Below are 18,904 nucleotides of genomic sequence, written 5' to 3'. Positions count from 1 at the left end.
AATGTAATGAATGAAAACGTGAAGTGTGTTTAAAATTTTTGAAAATTATGAATCATTTTTTAAACTTGTAACTGCCTTCAGCTGGTTATTAAAGCAGATAACTTAAAATAGACTAATAAACCTAATTAATAAACCTAATTTATGTTTAAAAATCTATTTCATAGATTGCTATGGGAATCATTCGCCATGATAACATTTTGTCGCTCAATTTTTAATACTTCTTTTCATGATACAATTGGTATAAGAAAACATGCTTTTATAAAATCCCTGTTTAGACCGCCATAGAAAATTGGAAATCAAAGTTTGATGGCTCTTAAAAGGAGAAATCAAATCATAGTTCCAAGTTCTAGAAGTCAGGATGGGAAAGCTGTCAGAAAGGATAGTGTTTATCTTTTGTAGTCTTACATCAGTATATTCAGATTTACCTCATTAAAAAAAAAATGAGGGCATAATCTTTGTATGAATGTTGTTTGTTTAAGTCAGTCCCTTCTCATGGTGTCAGATTGCATCCATTGAGTTGCTTTAAGTTTTGTGCATTATAGGTAGTACCAGAGAGAACATCCTGGTGATGCAGGTTTGTACAGCTGTGCTAGTATATCTGTTGGATTGATTCTCAGAAGTAGAATAGAATAGGTGGGTCAAAAAGAATGTCTGTTTAAATGTTGATAATGTACTCAAGCCCTCCAAAAGGTTTTGCCTTTTTAAACTCCTTGAAGTACAAGTGCATCTTTTCCTGCACAACCTCACCCAACACTGAATGTCAGTGATCTTTAAAATTTTTGCATATCTGATAGGTTAAAAAAAATTTTTTTATTCACTCAGATTGCTCATTTAAAAATATTTATTAGCCTTTTTATTTCTGCTGCGAATTTCCTATATCCTTTGGCTACTTTTCTGTTTGGTTCTAAGTTTATGGTTCTAAGACAAATTAATATTTGTCTTTGCCTTTATAGATTCTAGGTTTTTTGGATATACTTAAGATCACCTTCTCAATTCATAACCACAAAAATACAAGTTTTCTATAGTTTTTTTTTCCTAATAATTTTATCCATTAGGATTTTTTTGTTCATGGTATATATGATGTAGGGATATAACTAATTGTCTGAAAGTGATAGTAAATGTCCCGTCATTTATTGATTAACGATTAGTCAATTAATGACAGTCTATATTTTACTGTATTGTAAAATGCCATTTCTGTCATATTTATTTCTATATATACATGTGTATACATGAATGTGGTCAGTTTTCTATTCTACTGGCTCATTTGTTTTACCCACATTTAGCTACTTGGTAGATTTTTGTTTTTATTACTTTTCGGTATTTTTCATGTCTGTAATTTTAGCTAATCATGATTATTGTGCATATGAATTATATTTTCTTCCCACTTATTATCTTATATATATTTGCCTTCATAATTAATATTTTAAATGACGTTTTGCTAAGTAGACATTTCTTAATTGGTCTTTTCAAGAGTGCTTGCTTTTATAAAATTTTGTTTTCCAAAAATTTCAAATTCCATTTTTTTAAAATGCTTAAAGATAAATTTTGCTTTGCCTGAGACATTTAGTGATTAGAAATGCTTAATGTCATCTCCTAATATAGGATATAAGAATGTTTTAAATATATAGCACTGAAAATGCAGATTTAAAAGTGTGTTGCTGAAGGTGTTGTTTTCATGTAGCTTTTTTGATGGTTATTGATTTATCAAATTACAAATATCATTCAAGGGGATAGTAGGAAGAATATGGAGAACAGCTTATGGAATGTTTCATCTGTGGTTCAGTTATTTCTTTATATTTTACTTTGTTTTTCCATTGAAATCATATTGACTTCATTTAAATTTAAAATTAATTTGATAAGATGGAGCTATATGGATTTTTTAAAGAAGCAAATGATAACTAGTTTCTTAATGATTTCTTAGATAATTTTTCGAGATCGAAATATCATTAAGTCTAAAAACTTTATGGTTAATTTATCCATTATTCAAGAATCATGTAATCTTTTAATTATTTTTATTTATTATGCAAATAAGCTATTTTCATCATAGGAAAAAAGCTACATAAGCAAAAGGCTTAGCGCCATGTGTTGGGTCCATGTATTATTTTGCATATTGTCCTTTTCATGTAATATTTTATGTTCATCTTATGTCAGTGTTTTCCTTTTTAATGTATGGCTATATCATAGCTATCTGTTCTTTATGACTAATTGCTTTCATTGGTTTGATACTATAAACAGTATTGCAGTGAACGTCTTTTGTTTTTTTTGGCCATGCCACGCGCCTTGTGGGATCTTAGTTCCCCAACTGGGGATTGAACCCGGGCCCTCAGCAGTGAAAGCACCGAGTCCTAACCACTGGACTGCCAGGGAATTCCCAGTGAACGTCTCTCTTTTATTAACCCTTTACTCACTTTTTTTTTTAAAAAAAATTTATTTATTTATTTATTTATTTATGGCTGTGTTAGGTCTTCATTGCTGAGCGCGGGCTTTCTCTAGTTGTGGCGAGTGGAGGCTTCTCATTGTCGTGGCTTCTCGTTGCAGAGCACGGGCTCTAGGCGTGCAGGCTTCGGTAGTTGCGGCACGTGGGCTCAGTAGTTGTGGCTTGCGGGCTCTAGAGCTCAGGCTCAGTAGTTGTGGCGCACGGGCTTAGTTGCTCCGTGGCATGTGGGATCTTCCCGGGCCAGGGATCGACCCCGTGTCCCTTGCATTGGCAGGCAGATTCTTAACCACTGCGCCACCAGGGAAGCCCCCTTTACTCACTTATATCATCTCTTGTGATAAATTCCTAAAGATGAAATTGCTGATTCATGTTAAAGATTTTCAATAGTATTATACTAGATCATTGTCTTCGATGATTCCCAGATAATCGTTCTCTGTATAGGTCTTCTCTTCTGAGCCATTCCTTTTCTCTAGAGAAAATGTTTTAAATTTGCTGGGTAGCTAACATACGGCATCTGTATTCAGAACAGTGCCTCACCTCTTATCTGTGTGATTTGTATCTCCAAATGCAGATCTTTGGCTTAGTTTCTTATCCCTCATTTTTTGGCTCTATGGGATGAGTTTTAACAGATTGATGTAAAGATATCTATTTGCTCTTCATTGTCAACCTTAAGACTCACCATTACATTTCAAGGAGGTTGATGCCCCAAAGTCCTGAGACTATCCAAAATTACTCAGGATGAATTACATTATTTTTGGTCATTATCCCTGTTTCATTTTTTTCCATCTTCCAAAAATTTCAGGACATTTGTGTACTGTGGTTCCCTCTTCTCTGTCTTTGTGGGTTTCCGCCCTTATAAATTGTTTTATTATTTTAGTGACTTTTTGGGAGGGTGTGGAGATAAACATGAGTTCAGTTTGTTATATAAATGGAAGACCTTTTGTGTCTAATTAAATAGAACTAATAATATGTTTCATAACTCCTGCCAAATTACTCTTGTCTGTTGCCTGGATTGTTAACAACTGATATTCCTATTCCCTCTCTTAACTGTCTACATCACTGCAGCCAGATTGATCTTTTAAGAAAATAGGTCTCATCATTCCCCTATGTAAAACTCTCCAATGCTTCCCATTACACTTTTGGATATTATTTTAAACTCCATATATGGTCTATGAGATCACTAGTCTTGAGTCTCCATTTAACCTCATCTTGTAACCATCTCAAAGGCATCCATTTTGCTCTTTAAGCAGATGAAGCAAGTTCTCACCCCAGAGCTTTTGCTTTACTGATTGCTAACAAGGTGGCTGGAGTGCTCTCTCCTAATCTTTACTTAGCTGGTTCCTTTTTTCATTCAGGTTTAAGTTCCTCTGTCACCTCTTTAGAGCCCTTCTCTATCCATTTCATTTGATTCCACCTACTCTTCTCCTGTATTACATTGCTGATTCATGCCAATACATTGCTCCCTACCACTGTATTACATTGTCATTTTTGTTTTTTTGTTTTTAAAATTTTTTCTTCATGGAACTTACCACTGTTTGAAGTTTAAAACTTTGTATACTTAGTTATCATCTGTACCTGCCTGGAATGTGAGCACCATGAGAAGAAGAACTTGGTTTTGTTTTTCATGTTTATTGCTCTATCCTAAGTGCTTGGAGCAGTACTTTTCTCCTAGTAGGCAGTCAGGTGTTTTTGTTGAGTGAGTAAATGATAGTTGGCCATCGAATGATGAATGAATGAATGAATGCTAGTACAAATGTAGTTTGCAAGGAGTATGTAATGTTTATATTTTAAATTGATTTCTTTTGTAATTAAGTTACAAAAGAATGATGCTTTGATAAAATGATTAAAGATACTTGAGGTTTTTGAAGAAAGTCGTATCCAGCACAAAATAGGTTAACTAATTTTAAGTCATATTAGTATAGCCCAGTACTTAAAAAAAAAGTGGTTGTGTGTTCAAGGACTGTGAATTCTAGAACTGCAGCTGAGCATTTTGAACAAAAGAATGAATGACCGTTTTGAAATTTTAAAATTATTTTACCAGTTTGCCCTTTTTTTTCCTTTAGTAGAATAACACATTAACAACATGTTAGAAAACATGAATGACAAATGAACAGTAGTACTCATGAGTCCATGAGTGCAGAATTTGTAAGCGTCACAGTGCTACCTGGTGGAAGAACTGGAGCTACAAATGAAATCAGTCCTTAAGCCTGTGTTTGTTAATTAGGCTCTAATTGCGCTCTGCTTGTTAACTCCTTTGTGGAATAGAACTCATAATAGTAATATCCTTCAAGAGAGGCATTGTGATTAAGGAATTTATGCATATAAAGCAGTTAGCACCCTGTGTGAAGCAAAGTAAGTGCTCAATAACTGACAGCTACTACAATTATTTGTTGCTGCTGTAGCAGCTGAGAATTACTAGGAGTGCGATGAGATTGATAAGTAGGTTGGAACCAAATTGTGAAGGGCAGTGAATGGCTGGCCGAGCAGATGGCTATAATAGTCCAAAGGACAGAGAGGACTGGTAGTAGTGTTTGGAGACCTGGTTATGGTTGCTAAGTGGATTAGAATGGCAAGAGATTTACAATAGGGAGACCAAGATATGACTTAATTGGAAAATTTTATATTGTGGGTAATGAAGGCCTGAACCATAGTTGATGATAGCAGTGAGAAAATAAAGGAATGGGCAGGTATGGGGAACAATTGAATCACCATAATTTGTTAATTGGGTCTGAGAAGTAGGAGGAATCAGATAAATGAGATATTGAAAACGATGGGGCAAATAATTCTGGCACTGACTAAGAGGATATTAAACTAAGAAACTAGTTTGTGGCGGGGGGGGGGAAAGGATGATTTTGGTTTTAAGTAGGTCAATAAATTTTAGTTCTTTAAAAAAAATTGTAGAAGTGGTATGTGCTCCTCATAGTTTAGAAACCATTGGTAAGCACAGAGACCACCTAAAGTCTCATTACCCCTTAAATAACCCTTGACAAGATTTGGAAGATGGAATCAGTTATTACGTTAGCATCTAGTGACATTTTTACACATTGTCCTTTTTACACATTTACTGTAAATGTTTTCCCATGATTACAGATATTCATTTTAATAGCTAGATCATATTCTGCTTTAAAGAAGTATTTCTTTAGCCAGCTGCGTGTTTAGCATTTGTTTTTTCCAGTTTCTTGCCATTGAAAAACATTGTTTTAAATCACCTTTTAGCTAAAAATCTTTGCTTATCTGTGATAATTTTCTCAAATTCCTAGGAGTAGGGGAAAACAAGAAAAAGTAATAAACGATGTGATTTTCATGCTCAAGTCAGCTACAGTTTAAGAAAATGAACATCCTCTGCGATGGCAAGGGAAGGTGGCAGTGGGGACTCTTACATTGTTGATATAAATTCGTATATCACCCATTCTATGTGAAGGACAGTTGGCAATAAGTACCAGAGCCCTTATTTTACATAATGATTTTTTTCTGCTTTTGGCCTTCTACCAGATCATTTTAAATTGCGTAGTACTCTAGAAGTAGTTAGTGGGACAAATTCTGGGAGCACTTAAAGTGATGGTATAGTGTTTTTTTCTTTTACATTAAAAAAAAAATTGTAGTTAAGATAGACACACAATTGATCATATTAACCATTTTTAAAAGTGTTTGTGTTAAGTATATTCATGTTCTTGTGTAACCAGTCTCCAGAACTCTTCATGTTGCAAAACTGAAACTATACCCATTAATCAACTCCCCATTCCCTACTGCCCCTGACTACCTGTCTCTATGAATTTGTCTATGCCAGGTATCTAATATACGTGGAATCATACAGTGTTTGTCCTTTTGTGACTGGCTTATTTCACTTAGCATTATGTTCTCTAGGTTCATCCATGTCATACCATGTGCCAGAATTTCTTTTTTAAGGCTGTATAGTATTTCATAATATATATAATACCACATTTTGTTTTCCCAATTATCCATCAGTGGACACTTGAGTAGCTTTCACCTTTTGGCTATTGTGGATAATGCTGCTATGAACATGGGTTCATAGCAGATATCTCTTTGATTTCTTGCTTCACATCTTTTGGGTGTATACCCAGGAGTGGGATTGTTGGATCATATGGTAATTCTGTTTTTCATTTTTCTGGGAAAATGTTATTACCATACTATATCATCTATAATGACAACTATTTTAGATTCCCACCAACAGTGCACAGGGTTCCAATTTCTCCACATCCTTGCCAACACTTGTTTCTGTTGGTCAGTAGCCATCCTAATGGATGTGAAGCGGTATCTCATTGTGGTTTTGCTTTGCATTTTCCTAATAGTGATATTGAGCATCTTTTCATACACTTGTTGGCCATTTGTTTCCCACCTTTGGAGAAATCCTTTGTCCATTTTTTAAAATGAGTGTTTTGTTTTTTCATTGAAAAGTGATGGTTATAGTCTTAGATTGATATGTTACTCAAAATAGTTTGAAGATCATCTAACCTACCCAGTGCTGGAAATTATTCTAGCACACTTCCTGAAAGATAGGTTAATCTTTCTTCCCAAAAGATAGATTAATCTATCTGCTTGAATGTTTCTGATGTAAAGGGAGCATACGGTTTTGAGAGTAGTCTTCTCCATTTTCTGGACAGTTGCTAGAAGTTTATTATATACTTTTATTTATGAAATTTCACAAAAGTATTTGTTCACCTATATGTGTGTGTGTGTGTGTGTGTGTGTGTGTGTGTGTACATTCACATTTATTTGTTGGGGAAAACGTGGAATATACCAGAAATCCAGAATGGTAGATAAAAACCACAGCCTACTACTGATATTGAAATTGCATAATTTGAAATAGTAGCCCTCTTTTAGTTTCTCCCTCTCTTCTCTTTCTTCCTTACCGACCAGTTTTATTTATAGAATCCTAGATCCTTTTAGTGGTCTGTAGAGAATCATATTTTTAAATTTTATTACATTATTCATATATTATTTGTCATTAAAAAATTTACTTGAAAAGCTATTCCAGTCAACTATGTCAAAATAAAGGACAGAGATGTGGAAGTCATGAAGAATAACAAAATAGTGCAACTCCTGGCGTGTCTGAGAGTGCCTTTCCTTTCTGCTCACCTGTGAATGTCTGCTTGGCTGAATATAGAATTCTTGGGTCACTTTTTTTCTTTTGGCCTAATTACTGTATTTTTTCCTTTCTCATACACATTTAACAGTTTGACTGTCATATGTCTAGGATATTGGCCTTTCATTAATTTGGCTTGACATTGATATGCCCTTTTATCAGAAAAATGCATGTTGCCTTTTATTTTTGTTAATTTTTTATAGTTTCTCTTTAAATTCCTATTACATATATATTGAATCTTTTGAATCTTTATTCCACATTGCTAATCTTTATTCCACATTGCTTATCTTTTTTCATCACTTTTTCTCCTTTCTGTTATTTTCCTTCAGTTTTTCCCATGAGTTTTTGTTGATGTTGCTGTTGTTTTTGTTGTACTTGTCCTTCCTCGCAGCATGCTTGTCTAATGGTGGGAGTGGAGAGTTTTGTCCGTTTTTTATTGATCTCTATTGAAAAAGAGAGATTTATTACAGCTTTTACCCTGCGACTCTGAGGCAAGTGCGTAGGAAATCAGAGTCAGAGGAGATGTTAGGGCCAGAGTTTTGTGAGTTTGCGCAGTCAGCCCAGACCTGACTGGAGCTTTGCCTCTGTTTTGCCAGCCCACCAGCCACACCATCCAGTACTCCTTTAGTCATTGTGGTCCTTGGACCTTCTCCGTGCTGCTGGGAGTCCCCACAGGCGCAGGTTGCTTTGTTAGAGTGACACACATGAGAATCTGTAGTATAAATATGTGTAACGACTGTAAAATAGTCCTGCCTCCAGAGCTTGGTGAAGTCTACAGGAGTGTTTGGACCTATTTAATATAAATGTAAAATACTGCTTAATTCGCTACTGTCTACTTTTTATAAACCTTCACATGTGTTTCTTTGTAGGTTAGCTTCATATATTTTTTATTGCTAGCAATGAGTGCTTAAAGCATTTTCTCTCCCTACTTTTATTTTTGTAGCAAAATTCATTATTTATTTATTTATTTTAATATTTATTTTTGGCTGTGTTGGGTCTTCGTTGCTGCACACAGGCTTTCTCTGGTTGCGGTGAGTGGGGACTACTCTTCGTTGCGGTGCACGGGCTTCTCATTGCGGTGGCTTCTCTTGTTGCGGAGCATGGGCTGTAGGCGCGCGGGCTTCAGTAGTTGTGGCTCGCAGACTCTAGAGTGCAGGCTCAGTAGTGGCTCACTGAGCCACCAGTGGCTCACTGGCTTAGTTGCTCTGCGGCATGTGGGATCGTCCCAGACCAGGGCTGGAACCTGTGTCCCCTGCATTGACAGGTGGATTCTTAACCACTGTGCCACCAGGGGAGCCCTATTTATTTATTTTTTTATACAGCAGCTTCTTATTAGTTATCTATTTTATACGTATTAGTGTATATATTGTCAATCCCAATCTCCCAGTTCATCCCACCACCACCGGCCCCTCACTTTCCCCCCTTGGTGTCCATATGTTTGTTCTCTACATCTGTGTCTCTATTTCTGCCCTGCAAACCAGTTCATCTGTACCATTTTTCTAGATTCCACATATATGTGTTAATATCTGATATTTGTTTTTCTCTTTCTGACTTACTTTACTCGTATGACAGTCTCTAGGTCCATCCACATCTCTACAGATGACACAATTTCATTCCTTTTTATGGCTGAGTAATACTCCATTGTATATATGTACCACATCTTCTTTATCCATTCGTCTGTCGATGGGCATTTAAGTTGATTTCATGACCTGGCTATTGTAAATAGTGCTGCAATGAACATTGGAATGCATGTGTCTTTTTGAATTACGGTTTTCTCTGGGTATATGCCCAGTAGTGGGATTGCTGGGTCACATGGTAATTCTATTTTTAGTTTTTTAAGGAACCTCCATACTGTTCTCCATAGTGGCTGTATCAATTTACGTTCCCACCAACAGTGCAGGAGGGTTCCCTTTTCTCCACACCCTCTTCAGCATTTGTTGTTTGTAGATTTCTTATGATGCCCATTCTAACCTGTGTGAGGTGATACCTGATTGTAGTTTTGATTTGCATTTCTCTAATAATTAGTGATATTGATCAGCTTTTCACGTGCCTCTTGGCCATCTGTATGTCTTCTTTGGAGAAATGTCTATTTAGGTCTTCTGCCCATTTTTTGATTGGGTTGTTTGTTTTTCTAATATTGAGCTGCATGAGCTGTCTATATATTTTGGAGATTAATCCTTTGTCCGTTGATTCATTTGCAAATATTTTCTCCCATTCTGAGGGTTGTCTTTTCGTCTTGTTTATAGTTTGCTTTGCTGTGCAAAAGCTTTTAATTTTCATTGGGTCCTATTTGTTTATTTTTGTTTTTATTTCCATTATTCTGGGAGGTGGGTCAATCTCTCCCTGCTTTTAGATTACTTTTCCTAATCCATGGGTTTAGGAATTGTGCAAGTAAATAGGTATTTGAAAGTATATGTTTGGTGAAAGTAATGGGCTCTGAGAAAGGATCTTAAGGATCATTTCAGTAAGCAAAGTAAATAATTATATAATGAGTCTTTATATTTTTTATTCTTTAAGTAAAGAATATTTAAGTTATTTCCAGTAAATAAAATATTTATTACAACATAAATAATGTAGAGCTTTTTTGTAGGCTCTGAGGGTTTTTTTTTTTTTTTTTGGTGGCGTATATTTTTGACAGTGTAGCACTGGCATTTTTTTGCTCATGCTAATTTTGGGACTACCTCTAACTTTTTAAACGTCAGCCATTCTTTTTTATGTTTTTTACTTTTTTAAAAAAATTTATTTATTTATTTTGGGCTGCATTGGGACTTTCTTGCTGGGCGCCGGCCGGCTTTCTCTAGTTGCGGCGAGCAGGGGCTGCTCTTCGTTGTGGTGCTCGGGCTTCTCATTTTGGTAACTTTTCTTGTTGTGGAGCACAGGCTCTAGGCACGTGGGCCTCAGTAGTTGTGGCACATGGGGTCAGTAGTTGTGACTCGCAGGCTCTAGAGCACAGGCTCAGTAGTTGTGGCCCACGGGCTTAGCTGCTCTGCGGCATGTGGGATCTTCCCGGACCAGGGCTTGAACCCGTGTCCCCTGCATTGGCAGGTGGATTCTTAACCAACTGCACCACCAGGGAAGTCCATGTCAGCCATTCTTAATCTTGGAGTTGTTTGTCAGATTCTTATGTACTTAGTTTTTGAAATATATATGTCTATATTAATTAATTGAGTCAATGTTTAAGCCTGTAGAGTTTTTAAAAAAAACTTGACTTGTTATTTCTTGTTTTGGTTCTCTTGGCTTTGCTTCTTCTTCAGATTTCTTAAGGATATATTCTAAATTATAGATAAAAATCTTTTTATGTGTTCGAGAGATAAGGCTAAAAACATGCCTGTGGTTAGAAATTTTTCTCTGTTAATTGTCTTAGTCTTGGATTAGTGAACACATCGAGAGGCACTTTAGCCTTGTGCTGAAGAGTAGGGACTCTGGAACTGGATTACCTGAGATTAGATTCTGGCTTCACCACTTACTAGCTGAGTGACATTTGGCAAAGCGTTTGACCTCTCTGTACCTCAGTTTCCTTGTCTGTAAAATAGAGATAATAATTACACCTGCTTTATATGGTTATTATGAGATTTAAATGAGTTGGGTGCTAAACTGCCCAGCATATAGTAAGTACCTCAGAAGTTTCAGCCCAAAACAAAAAGACTTGGAGGTTTTCTAACTAGTTTATATCTGTTCTATCATTTAACCAGTGAATTTATGTTTTATTTATAGGGATACTCTAAAAAGAGTATAAGATGTCTGCAATGTTTTTATATCTATAGTCCTGTCAAAAAGCGTTTATAGTCCTCTCAAGAAGTGTTTATATTCCTAGTTATATTCTTAGCATCTCAGTGATTGCAGCTGGATTCCTAAGTTCTTTTATACAATATGTTGAATCATTTTCTAAGATTCTGACTTAATCTGCACCAGGCCTACCTCTCTGTTGTTTATAGAGTCTACCTCTTTTCAGAATTAGGTACAGTATTTGCTGGTGTGTACCTTCTTGGTAGTTCTTCATGACATCTGAGATGTAATTGTCTCAGAAATCAAGTTGGTCTGAAGTGTTTTTTACCTTTTACCCCAGCGTTCTGGAAAGTAATTGATTCTGTTAAGAGACTTGGACTTAATTAAAGTGTGGTGTTCACATTATTTCCTTGCCTGATTTAGATTTTCACTCTATTCTGTAGAGAAAACAAAAGCAGAATAGATTTCTTTTTACGATGTTAGACTGAGTGGCAGCTTTTTCCACCTCCTAGAGCTTATAGAAAAGATAATATATATTAAAGAAATTATAAAACCTAGTTAGTCTGTCTTTATCATATAATTATATAATAAAGATGTGTACATCTTATGTTACATATATATTACATAAATATAAAATATAAAGATACAATGAAGAGAGGGAGATGAAACAGGAAGAGAAATGAAATGGAAGGAGAGAGATGAAATGGGAGGGTTGAGGTGAAATGTAGAGATAAGGAGCTGCACTGCTCAGTAGGTGACCACTAGCCACAGTGATATTTAAATTAATTACAATTAAATAAAGTTTAAATTATCAGCACTAGCCATATTTCAGATGCTTAGTAGCCACATGTGGCTCTTGGCTACTCTGTTGGATAGTGCAGATGCAGAACATTCCCGTTGTCACAGAAAGTTCTATTCATAATGATTGATAAAGATTGCTTAAAAGATAGATGTAGATAAAGTGGAGAAATTATATTTATTACATATGAGGTATGTAATAACTCCACTCTAATAAGAGAAGGAATGCTGTAGGTGCCCCCCTCCCTCAAATGGCAGTCTTCTTAGAAGGTGGATTACTGACAGGAATTGAATTGAAGAAATAAACCACATCCTGGCATGTGCCCTCTTAAAGGTGGGGAGCATCTCATTTACACAAATGCTCTATGCTCAGAAGTGGAACACTGGGAAGAAGGAAGTTGGAACAACACACAGTGACTAAGGGTGCTGCAGTGGAAACAATCAGGGAGGTCGACTCCTGTGCATTCCCCCCCTTCCTGGGCCAGGTAGCAGTGGTGAGGTGTCTGTGTCTTTGTAGAAGCTTGGAACAGGGGAGAAGGGTAGTGTCTCCTCCAGGCTGGTGAGGCCCAGGAGGGATGCGGATCATCTGTATCTGGAAAACCATTCCCTGGGATAATTCATGTTGGATCTTGTCCACTTTACTGACAACCCAAGTAGGTTGTACATACAGTCTAATTACATAAAGATAGTAACATCACTGGAACCATCAAACATTTTTGGAAGGACAGTACGTAAGACAGCAGATTCAGAGGGAAGAACTTTTCTCCTAGGAAATAGTTGATAGAGAATTCAGCACAGTAATGTAAACTACTGAAAACGCCTAAACACCTCGAGATCCTGTCCCATCCCTAATTAGTATTGATCAGAAAACAGGGTGTCCTCACAGCCATGTTATGAAAAGCTCTGTACTGTTTTATTCTGATCAACAAAGGAATGTTTGGGAATTCTAGGCAAGTAAGCAAGGAAACAATGTAAGCAATGACATAAAAACCTCAATGGCTATGAAATGAGAGTAGGTGAGAGTGGAACAGTCGAACAGGTGAGATACTTTGTGAGATTTTGAAAAACTAAAATTGTGCTGATGAAGTTTAAACGTAGTGTAGTAAGTCAGTGCTCCATTGTTGGCACATGATGCATTCCTAAAAATGTGAATAAAAATAAATTATACTAAATTTTAGCAACAAAAGCATATATTAAGAGGGACAGTTTTTGCCCAGAGAGATTTTTTAAAATTACAAACTTCCTTGCTGTAGTTATTGATGTTTTTTAAGCCCCCATGTATTATTTGAGATATAAAGTTAGTAAGGACATAAATTATTAAATATAGACAATGCAATTTAAAAATAATATAGTCAGGAAGAACTGATCTTCAAGTTGAAGGATTTAGTTTTTATTGAACTGGATATTGCAGTGCTGATTTTGACAGCAGTCTCATCAACTTCAATCTGTCAAGCAAAAAATGTGTAACAATTTGCCATCTTCTCTTGCTTTCTCATGAAATGTAAAGAAGCATTATCGTCTTCTCTTTGGATCTGTGAAATTCCCTTTACTTTTGGATTACTGGAGTTTTTGATGTTGAATCCCAATTCAGAATAGTAAAATTCTGTTTTCATTATCTTTTAGCATGGAACATACAGCAAGCCAGCCAAAGTCCAGGGAGTATCTGTGTGGCAAGTATTTGCCACTCTTATCATGTCTGATTTCTATCCTTGTATTTTTTGTTGTTGTTTGTTTGTTTTTATCGCAAGTATCAGCACCCACGTAACTCCTCAGACTGCTGTACAAAACTGAAATGTTGACAGTAGTATCATGATAGGGTAGCTTTGACCTGTTTGCTAACCAATGTGTGAAAATCTGAATTTGGTGTCACAAAAGCTGTTTAAGGATTTTCTGTATATAGTGTATATACATAGTATTAGGTATACTGGTATATAGTATATGTACATTTCACACAAAATGAACTTTGTGTTGTAAATGATAACAGAGTTAAGAGTTTCCTTTGACAGTAGAACTCAGCATGAGGCAAAGGAACAAAAACAGAGGAGAGAAAAAAGGTGGGAAGAAGGAAAACTGGGAAAAAGAAAGAAGATAGGAACAAAGAGTACAGCGTTCTTCACACCTGCCAGAATTTAATGTTGGTTCCCATCCAGCAGCTGGTATTGCCAGATGACTCTTTTTCCTCAGCTCGCTACCTAGACCTGTCCGAGAATTTATCTGTAGGAAGGAGTGGAGCATCTGGATGACTAGTGCTAGTGAGGTAGATTGACTTTGAGGACGTCAGCTCGGGCTCTGCCTGCTAGATTTCATTCTCTCTGCAATCGCATGTTGTTACTCCTTCCTGACTCATCAGTGAGCACAGTTTTCCTTCATTTGAGTGTCTACACTCAATGAAAACAACAACAAAAACTCCTATTCATCAAGAAACCCTGCTCTTGAAGCCTCTAAGAGATTATTAGTTTTTAGATTCCCAGAATTCTTTGGCCTCTTGAATGCAATATCCCAATCCTGCATAAGGGAAACATTTCCATACATTATGTGGGTGAAAAATTACCAGTGCCTAACCTGATACCTGCTATTGCACTTAAACTCCATTGTAAGGGAGATGATTTAAATTTTTGTCATAAAATAATAACTGATACTTAGCATTTACTCCGTGTGCAGGTACCATTCTAGGTACTGATCATATTTTTATTTGTGACTGTATGAGGTGGATTACTATTATTGTACCTGTTTTATGAATGAGAACACTGAGGCACAGAAGTATTAATTAACATTATCTTCAAAGGAAATTTGAAAAGTACATTAATTACATTAAAATGAATACATTAAAACCACTTAGCTCCTGATAACACTTCATCGTATTTCCTTAATCTTATAAAAATCATAGATTAAAAACACCATTGTAAGCATAATTATAAAAAATGTTAGACAGTTGTAGCCATACTGTATGTACAAATTTACATCCAACTGAAGTATTTCTCTTGGTTAGTCTTCAGTGAGTATGGAGTATGGATTAGAATAATGAACTGAGAGTTATGGGTTCTAGAACTTACTGTGTGAACTTGAAGAAACTGCAATAGCAAGCCCTTTTTTCCTCATCTTCGAAATGTAGATATCAAACCTAATGATTGGTGAGATCTATTTAAGTTCTAAAATTCAGTGCTTTTGACTTTTCCCTTATTCCCTTCTTATAGTTAGAAACTTCTGAGTACTTTAGAAATTCATCTTTTGAAAGCAATATGCAGTTTAAATTTTTTTCCTTGCCTTTTCTTCCTAAAACACTTTCCCATCATAAAAACAATACATGTTTATTATAGAAAATTTGGAAAATACTGAAAAAAAAACCCAACTCAAAAGTTTACACCAACCTCTGAAAACACTTACTATTAATATTTTAATGTATTGCACTGCACTCTTTTTTTTGTTTGTTTTAAATAGTTGTGTATATTCAGTCTCATCTTTTAAAAAATGTTTGTGAAAGTGATTTTTTAACAACATTATAGGTGGCTAGCATTTATTGTATCTTTTGTTTCCTTTATTTCAAACAGGGGTGGAACTTTAAAAAAGGTCCATTTATCCACATCAGGATAAATAAGTTGTACTTATTGGATTTACTGAAAGAACTAGGTCCATGTGACAGATTGGGGGGGGGGATATTTACTATCAAGAATATTGGAAGTTATCTATTTACTACAAGTCCTCATTGTCTCTCTAAGTTAAGTCCTTCAGTACACCATTGTAATTTATTGGCGGAGTGGTATTTTTGATAGCTATACCTTCTAATTTATCCACTCCTTACTTTTGAAGTAAGATTCATATTAGAACTAGAATTTATCTTGGTAATTTTGATATCATTGCACACATAAGATTTGATAAAGTAAAATGTGAACCTCTTAGTTAAATTAATCAAAATTTTAAGGAGAGCCTTATGTCATTCACACTAACAATCTCACAGACAGAATTCTGTCAGGCATAACTTCCTAAAGCAAAAATTCTTTGTAAAGTATCTCCCAAATTTAGTCATGCTTAGATCAGGTTATGGAGAAAGGCACTGCCTCAAAGTAAAGCCAGTTCCATTCTTGGAATCTTTCTAATATCCAGTGATCTTATTCCAATATAAAGTAATAGTCTTGGGTTTTTTTTAGGATTAATAAACTTAGTACATTTTAAAATTGAGGTAATTTACATACAATGAAAATGCACATATATTAACTAGGCAGGTCATTATCAGAAAATTTGATAAATTTTGATAACTTATTAGATGCTAAACACAGTATGCTACAATAATGTGCTTTATATTCTAATTCCTAATGAGATTTTAGTTACCTTTTGACTTTTGGGGCCATAGCTGAATGTGTTCAGTTTTCTTTGATTAAAAAGGTGTATTCATGAAACATCAGAAAGATTGCAGAAATATGAGAACATGGCCCTTTTTAACCTTTTTTTGAGTTGCCAACAGCTTTGAAAAATGCACACACGCACAAATTTGCTTACAACTTCAGTTGAATTAGGGCTGCCTCTAATACGCATCTTTGGCTCACAGTTTAATAACCATTGGTCCATAACTAGTGCAAATTGAATGGGAATCAATGTGAATCTTGCATTGCTTTCATTATCACTTTTCTCTGCTTAAAAATTTCTACTGTCAGTTCCTACATTTAGATTCCTTTAAGCTAACTGCATCAACATGATCAGGACCTGGCTTGGCATCACTTCATGGAAGAAAGCAGCAGTCATGTAGCTGTTAGCATGGTGACATAGCTGTGGTAACATAAACAGTGTTAAGCTGCACTAAGTGTTCAGAATATGGAAAGTACGTTCTATTTTGTTGGATGCTGGTTAAACAACAGCCAGATTTATGTATTGAACATAACTTTATGTATGCTGGATTCTGCGTTAGTAAAGGGAATTAACTTACCACAGTGTTTATTCAGAGGCAGAGGCCAGGATGGCAAAGGAAATGGAAACAAAATGCGTTGGAGAACAGTTGAACAAATGGGGATATCAGAGATTAGACTTGAGGACAGGCATAATTTATGTGCTACCTGTCTTCAGATGCTTTGAAAGCTATCAGAAGAGAAGAGTTGGGTTTACATAAGAAGGCAGAACCTAGGACCAGTGGATATGTTCCAGGTGACAAGCAAGACCATTCTGGCAATTAGAACTGGCCTAATGTGAAAGGACTACTTAATGTTTCAGCCTCAGCTATCTACATCTACAGCAAACCTTAAATACAGCCCCAATCCTGGCCAGATTAATGTAAAACCTCACAATAAAGATTTATTTACCTCAGTTTTTATTGCCTGGTAATCACGTTCAGCTTTTGAAAAAATTACAAAGCATGCCAAAAGGCAAGAAACAGCCTGAAGAGACAATACAAGGATCAGAAACAAATTATTGTATGACACAAATTCTGGAATCACCAGCTCAAGAATTTAAAATAACTGATTAATATGTTAACAGCTCTAATGAAAAGTAGACACCATTCAAGAACAGATTTAAGTAGAGGTGAACATGCTTAAGAAAGAATCAAAAGCAAATTTTAAATGTTAGAAATAAACACTGACAAATGAAAAGTGCCTTTGATGATCACCTCAGTAGACTGGACACTGCTGAGGAAAAAATCAATGAGCTTGATAGTAGAAACTTTCCAAACTGAAATGCAAAAAGAAAATAGAACAACAACAAGCAACAACCTCCCCTCCCAAACAAAACGAAAACCAAACACAGAACATTCAAGAATTGTGGGACAGTTTGGAAAAGTGTAACATGCATGTGCTTGGAATACCAGAAGAACAAATGAAGCAGAAGAAATATTTGAAGTAATAATGGCCAAGAAATTCTGGAGTTAATGACAGACATCAAACCACTGACCCAGGAAACACAGAACAAACACCTGACAGGATATCAAAAAATCTAGTCTGCACTTAGGCGTGTCATATTCAAACTGCAGAAAATGAAAGGCAAAGAGAAAACCTTGAAAAAAGCCAGAGGGGAAAAACATCTTACCTGTAGGCTAAGAATTACAGTGCACTTCTCAGTAGAACCACACAAGCAAGAAGGGAGTGGGGTGAAAAGTGTTGAAAGAAAAACACCAACCTAAAATTCTATGTCCAGTGAAACTGTTCTTTAAAAGTGAAGGGTAAAGTAGTGTTTGCTGTTACTGAAGGTGGTCAAGAAGAGGTTGAATGACAAGGACAAGAGAAATGTTGGGTCTAATGTTTGCCTCACTATTCTATATGTAAACAACTGGCTATGGGAGATGGTAGTATATATTCAGCAAACACGTATTTCAGGTTTTTGAGGAATGTTACAAACCAGATTCCCTTCTTGGAGCTTCACTCTGGACATGAGCATATTGGAGATTGGAGCAGGGATGTAGCAGAGAAACTATGTGTGCTCCCAAACAGCCCAGAACCTCTGATTTATGGGCTGCCTATTAAAGCCTTGTGTAACAATGTTCCATGGGACACCCAATTTGGGAAATACCAAATTGACTGACCTCCATGATCCTGAAATAGTGTGATTCTTTAGTAATTGGGTAATACATACTAAGGGAGTGAGACTAAAAGGTCACACAGAAAATGAAAATAATTTAGGCTAAAAGGTCACACAAAATGAAAATTTATAGAAAGCATAATTAAGTCTACTTCCTAATTTAAATATCAGACAAGTAGAAAAATTAATTTGTTATGTCTCACTTCCTTAAATTCCTTCTTCCCACTTGATTTTGAAGTTGCTTACAGAGAAATGACCTCAGTGATACGCTGCCTGTCAGCTCCTGGCTCCCACTACCCCTCCAAGGTCAAAACTGATGATTAGTGATAGGTTCAACTTTC

At 35.8% G+C, this 18,904-nt stretch overlaps 1 protein-coding gene across 1 annotated transcript in view; it reads left to right on the top strand.

Moving 5' to 3' along the window:
- The window catches only part of RPRD1A (regulation of nuclear pre-mRNA domain containing 1A), a 72,704-nt gene that overhangs the window by 41,627 nt on the left and 12,173 nt on the right, over positions 1-18,904 (top strand). The gene's annotated exons all lie outside the window — the stretch shown is intronic.

Source organism: Balaenoptera musculus, chromosome 14, assembly GCF_009873245.2.
Source record: "Balaenoptera musculus isolate JJ_BM4_2016_0621 chromosome 14, mBalMus1.pri.v3, whole genome shotgun sequence".
In the NCBI taxonomy this organism is placed as follows: domain Eukaryota; kingdom Metazoa; phylum Chordata; class Mammalia; order Artiodactyla; family Balaenopteridae; genus Balaenoptera; species Balaenoptera musculus.
Note: the sequence above shows the minus strand (reverse complement) of the source record. Positions and strands in the feature narration are given on the sequence as shown.